The sequence below is a fragment of the Chiloscyllium plagiosum genome, chromosome 12 (assembly GCF_004010195.1).
Source record: "Chiloscyllium plagiosum isolate BGI_BamShark_2017 chromosome 12, ASM401019v2, whole genome shotgun sequence".
Taxonomy (NCBI): domain Eukaryota; kingdom Metazoa; phylum Chordata; class Chondrichthyes; order Orectolobiformes; family Hemiscylliidae; genus Chiloscyllium; species Chiloscyllium plagiosum.
In genome coordinates this window covers 17,895,738-17,902,234 of record NC_057721.1, presented here as the reverse complement: position 1 = coordinate 17,902,234, position 6,497 = coordinate 17,895,738, and the positions used below count along the sequence as shown (strand labels likewise).

Genomic DNA, 6,497 nt, shown 5'->3' with positions numbered 1-6,497 from the left:
CTCCGCCCCCACCCCAGTCTGATCTATCACCCTCACCTTGACCTCTTTCAACCTATCACATTTCCAATGCCCCTCCCCCAAGTCCCTCCTCCCTACCTTTTATCTTAGCCTGCTGGACAAACTTTCCCCATTCCTGAAGAAGGGCTTATGCCCGAAACGTCGATTCTCCTGTTCCCTGGATGCTGCCTGACCTGCTGCGCTTTTCCAGCAACACATTTCCAGCTCTGATCTCCAGCATCTGCAGACCTCACTTTCTCCTTATTCAAGAGTGAGACAAGCTGATTTTTAAACAGTATGGGGGCATCTTGGAATATGTGGAAAAGGCAGGGTCGTGCTGTTGAGGATTATCTGATCAGCTATGATCTCAATGAGTAGCAGAGCAGACCATGTCCTCTTCATGCTCCTACATCTTCCATGTTTCAAAGGTCTCCTCTCATTCCTCTAAACTCGGATCAGTACAAGCCAAACCTACTCAGTCTCTCCTCATACCATCGCCGGATCAACTTTGCGAACTTGCTGTCATGCCAGCGTATCTTTGTTTGGAAATGAGGACCTGAACTGTTCACGGTATTCTAGGTGTGATCTAACGAGTGCCTTGTATAGTTTTAGCTAGATCTAGCAGTTTTCATACTCAATTCTTTTTGAAATAAAGACCAATATTCCATTTGCCTTCTTTCTTATCTACTGAAAATGAATGTTGTGATTCATAGACTAAGACCCCAAAATCTCTCTGTGCCGCAACCGTTCTTCATTTAAATAATGCTCTATCCATCTTGTCAAAGTACATAAATTACCTATTCTCACATTATATCACTGCTTTCTGCCCCTCACTGAACTTGTCTATATCCTACTACAGATTCCTTTGTCATATGCGCTGCTTGCCTTCCCACCTCTCTCAAGGTGATCTGTAAATTTGGCAATAGTACAATAAAACTTCTGTCTGCCAAGTCATTGATATATATTATAAAAGTGCACTCATCCCTGTGGCACTCCACTTGTTATAGGGTCAGCAAGCTGCATTGCAACTTCCCATCTTCTATTAGTTAAGCAATGTCTCTCCAGGCTAAAATGCTACCACCTCTTATCTTATTATGTCACTGTTTGTGAGAAGATTTTGTAGCTTGGGTGCTCGTTGTTGTGGTTCTGTTCGCCGAGCTGGGAATTTGTGTTGCAGACATTTCGTCCCCCGTCTAGGTGACATCCTCAGTGCTTGGGAGCCTCCTGTGAAGCATCCATATATGTCACCGTATACGATGTACCTTATCAAACACCTTTTCAGAATTCAAATATACTACATGTACTGGTCTCGCTTTATCTGTGCTGATTGCTACCTTGTCAAATAATTAGTAAATTTGTCAGGCATGATTTTCCTCTCCTGAAACCATGCTGGTGCTGCTTGATTATATTATGTTTTTCTAAATGCTCTCCTATTCCATATTTTATAATAGTCTTTCAACATTTTCCCAAGACAGATATTAACTTACCTGACCTTTTGTTACCTGCTTTTGTTTTCCTTCCTTTTTTGAATAAAGATGTTCCCTTGGTTGTTTCTAATCCTCTAGGACTTTTCTAAGTATCCCTGGAAGACTGCTACAGGGCATCCTCTATCTGCAGGTATTCGTTTTAAAGCCCTAGAAGACAACCCATTGTTTTGTGGGGACTGCAAGTCAATTTTCTCTGCCAAAAGGGATGTGACTCCTTAAATTTCTGAAAGGTTTGTCAGCAGTGCATCATACAGATCAATCCCATGTACTCTGTCGACGGACATGATGATGTTTTCATTCTGTAGTAGTTCAGCTGAAGTCGTAATTCATCTACCACTGATGTACAAATTTTGGACCTTATTGTTTCCAGCGCAGAAGTGGTAGAGAATTCTATTAAACACACTTCTGAGCCCAAATATAATGTTACATTCCATGTCTCCATTTCCATTGCAGCAAAAGCAGCTTATGCCAAATATTGGAAATTCAGACTGAAGGCACGTACGGTCAACTTGCTGCATTGGAGGTTCAGAGTGTTACCATTCTGAAGGGAGTCTAGTGCCACTGCTGTTCAGCATTCTGTCCTCCAAAGGATTATCTGGAGTTTTTGGGATGGGATGACACTGGCTTCATGGAGCACAATGCTGCAATAGTCTCTCTGGATGGCAGTATTTGTTCTATCATCTCCGTCAGTGATTGGAGCTCTTGTTTCCTGCCAGCTCAGCCTGACTACTGCTGCTCAGGTCAAGGTGTTGCAACCTGAAGCTTGGTGATTGAGAACAGTGTTACTTCAGGTTCTGCTCAAGGCCCTCCTGCAGTATCCTCCACAGAAAATCAGCAGCCACCTGCCACCCAAGCATCAGGAGCCCTAAGACAAGCAAAGACACTTGGAAGCTAGACAATGAAGGAATGCATTCAAGTTTAAGTTTGAAGGCAGTGTGGCATGATCTCAGACATAAATTTTGGTTTGGAATGTTATTCTGACCCCTTGTGCCCTGGCTGCCTATCAAACTGGCAACCTACCCTCACAAAACACTACCCTTAGACATATTTTATGTACTTACCCTTTGACAGCAGCTGTTAAACTAGTTTCATGTGATGCTGGACATTTAAATTTCAGAATCCATCTACTGACCGCTGTGATAAAGGATGGTGGTTTGCCTTCCTCTTATTAGTCAATATCATAAGGGACCAGTCAGAAAAAAGTATTGTTTTGCACTTCGAAAGGAACATTGATTGGAATTTCTTGTCAGAAATGCAGCACACTTTTGCTATGTAAAAACAGAAGTGAAGCGACTGTCTGGGTGAGATTGCCACTCTGTGGAACTTTCACTGCATTTTCTAGGGGGCCAATTAGTTGATGTGTGTGACTCATTGATAGTGCAGTCAGCATTGGCTGCATTGCCACATAAATAAGCAGACAACCAGAAGATGCCACACTATCTGCATTACATCGAACAGCATGGGCCAGTTGCACATTGTTATGCTTAAGTCTGTTTTTTGGGAAATTATCCGGTTTAGCCCCTGCAATATCTTGCAACTTATTTCACAAAGGATTAATGTAATTGTGTGTCAAAGCTTTGTTCAGAACTGATGTGTTTTCCAGATTAATCTGTCAGGTGCTGTAAACTATTATTGTTCGGATTTTCCTACATTTTCACCTGTCTTACTAAGTCAAGGAATAACAATGTTTTATGAGCTTGGAGTTTGACTGAAGTTTACTTGGCATTTCATTAGAAAATTTCAGTTGATCTCAGTGGAATTTCATGAAATGTAATTCTGATGAGCAATCTTATACCTTGGATTCTTACAAATTTGATCAGCTAAAATAAAGAGGCAAAACATTTGCATGAATCTGCCTGCTAACAATGTGGATGGACTTTGCCCTTTCTGCCTGAGGGGTGAAACATCAGACTGTGTTCACCATATATGACTATCAGGAACAGAGTTGTATTGAATAAGTTTTGGTTGCTCTAGAATTGCGTCCAAGTTAATCTAACAGCAAGATGGAATTCTGTTTGATCGGTCAGTCTTTGTCAAGATCAAATGAAGAGTCATTAGGACATTGGATGCATTATACCAACTGAATACATTGAGAAGATGCACTGCAAAAAATTGTCAAGTCTTCTTTGACAGCTCTTTTTCACATTTAGCCTCAAGCATGTAGAAGAATAAGGGAAGTGAGCTCTCGGGAACACCGCCATTTCCAAGTCACTCAACGTTTGTCTTGGAAGTACATCACTGTCCTTTTCTGTCATTAAGTTAGAATCTTGGAATTCCTCCTCTAATATTGATGACTCAAGACAATGTGATCACCACCACCACCTTCTCAAATGCAATTAGGGAGGGTAGTCAGTACTGGACTAGGCCACAACACTGAAATCCCATGAGTGAATTTGAAAATGCAAAATGCTGAAATAGGTGCAACATTATGATTGTAATATAATTTGATAAGTTGGATAGCCATTTGAAAGATGGGGGGAATATAAAAGGATAAAAGGGAAGAAAACTAGGTTCCTCCTAGATTACTCCAGTTCCTTCAGTATTACTTTCTGTATTATAATTCCTCTGGTTATATGATCCGCTTCCAACAGAAAATAAATTATTGTCTGAAACTAGAATCGAGCTGATACTACACTATTGCAATTGTTCATAGAGGTCAATGCAATCATTTCAGTGCTAGCTCCCAATTATTGGTGGAGAAATGTCTATTTCAGTTGTACCGTAGTTAGTCTGTATGATCAAGCATATGAACAGCATTAAAACTAGGCTGCTAATTGTCCTTAAGTGATCTTACTAGTAAGTGTAAATGATCTTGATTAATGTGCTGTTACAGGCTGTTTCAGTGACAAATTAAAGGTTTGAGTTACGATCAGAATAATAGAACACACTTGCATCACGATCAGCAATAAAAGTAGAGCAATTCCTACTAGAATTGGGATATTTTGAGCAGTAACAGAAAGGGAGACAGAGTATTTCTAATAGCACCAAATTATTAAATCTCATTGCAAATTAAAAAGTCTATTCAGCTCACCAAGCCCATGCCAGTTTTTCTCCATGAGTTGCCTTGTTCAAACACATCACTTCTCATTCCCATTGTCCCTAATTCCATTTCTGTGGGAAAGGTTTAATTCTCCAATGAAATTACATGTAGAATCTGTAGCAGCAATGATTGTACAACAGCATTCTGACAGTTCCACATTGTTTCATGAAGTTAGTTTCTCAGCTTCCTTTATTGCTCTTTGAGACTACTTTAAATTGTTTAAGAAGGGGTACAGAGATAATCCAGGTCATTGTAGGCCAGTGAGCCAGATGTCAGTGGTGGGGATGCTGCTGGAGAAGATACTGAAAGACCGGATTTATTTGCATTTGGAAGTAAATGGACTTGTTTGTGATGGGCAACAGGGATTTATGCTGGGAAGGTCATGTCTCACCAACTTGATTGGGTGTTTGAGGAGGTGACAAGAATGATTGAGGGAATGGCAGTAGATGTTGTCTACATGGACTTTTAGTAAGGCATTTGATAAGGTACCTCATTGGCAGGCTGGTACAAAAGGTAGAGTCTAATGGGATCTATGTGAGCTGGCTAGATGGATACAAAACTGGCTTGGCCGTGGAAGACAGAGCGGAAGAGTGCTTTTCAAAAGGGAGATCAGTAACTTGTAGTGTTCCACAAGGATCAGTGCTGGGACCTTTATTTGTAATATATCTAAATGATCTGGAAGAAAATGTAGGTGGCCTGATTAGTAATTTTGCAGATGACATACAAATTGGCGGAGTTGCAGATAACGAGGAACATTGTCAAAGGATACAATGGGATATAGATTGCAGATTTGGTCAGACGACTGGCAGATGGAGTGTAATACAGACTGAAGTGAGGTGATGCATTTGGGAGTTCAAATTCACGTGTTTATTGTACAATAATAGCAGACCCTGAGGAGCATTAACATAAACAGGGACCTGGGTGTAAAGGTACATAGATCCCTGAAAGTGGTAACACTGCTGGATAAGATAGTCAAGATGGTATATAGCGCACTTGTCTTCATCAGCCAGGGCATTGAATGTAAAAGTTGGCATATTGTATAAAACTTTGGGTGAGGGCAAATTTGAAATATTGCATGCAATTTTGGTTGCCACACTACTGAGAGGGACATGGATGCTTTGGAGAAGGTGCTGTATTGTATTATACTATAAATGTAAACTCACAAATTACTAACTTCCTGATCAAATAGTGGGAGAGACGCTCTACTACTATTTAGTGTATGTGGACTTTCAGAGGGCATTTGATACAATAATATAGAACAGACTTTTGAGGAAAGTTACATGTCATGGAATAAAATGTTCAGTAGCAACATGGAAACAAAATTGACACAGCTAGATCTTGATGTGTGGGGACAATTTCCAAGTTTGCAGATGACTCAAAACTTGGAAGAATTGTAAACATTGAGGCAGTGTAGAATTCCAGAAGGACACAGACAAATAGCTGGAGTGGGCAGACAGGTACCAGGTGAGTTTGAAAATAGAAAAATGAGAGATGATAATTTTCGTGAGAAGAACATTGAAAGACTACATAAATAGGGGTACAATTGTAAAGGGGGTGCAAGAGCAGATGGATTTGGGTGTACAATTGCATAAATCTGTACAAATAGCATGACAAGTAGAGAAAGAAGTTAGTAGAGCATACAGTGTTTTTGGCTTTATTAATAGGAGCAAAGGGTACAACAGCAGGAAAGTTATGTTGAACTTGTACATTACAATTGTTAGCTGGTAGGAGAAAGTGAGGACGGCAGATGCTGGAGATCAGAGCTTAAAAATGTGTTGCTGGAAAAGCGCAGCAGGTCAGGCAGCATCAAAGGAGAAGGAGAATTGACGTTTCGGGCATAGGCCCTTCTTCAGGAATGAGGAGGGTGTGCCAAACAGGCTAAGATAAAAGGTAGGGAAGAGGGACTTGGGGGAGGGGCGTTGGGAATGCGATAGGTGGAAGGAGGTTAAGGTGAGGGTGATAGGCCGGAGAGG

General features: G+C 40.8%; 1 protein-coding gene and 1 long non-coding RNA gene across 6 annotated transcripts in view; both read left to right on the top strand.

The window, feature by feature from the left end:
• Positions 1-4,034, top strand: part of LOC122555020 — a 27,208-nt gene extending 23,174 nt beyond the window's left edge. Inside the window, exons 2-3 of the long non-coding RNA XR_006313135.1 lie at positions 1,563-1,714; positions 1,938-4,034. This is a non-coding gene — a long non-coding RNA (uncharacterized LOC122555020). The remainder of the gene's footprint in view (positions 1-1,562; positions 1,715-1,937) is intronic.
• frmpd4 (FERM and PDZ domain containing 4) overlaps positions 1-6,497 on the top strand; it is a 765,355-nt gene that overhangs the window by 34,118 nt on the left and 724,740 nt on the right. The window lies entirely within an intron of this gene.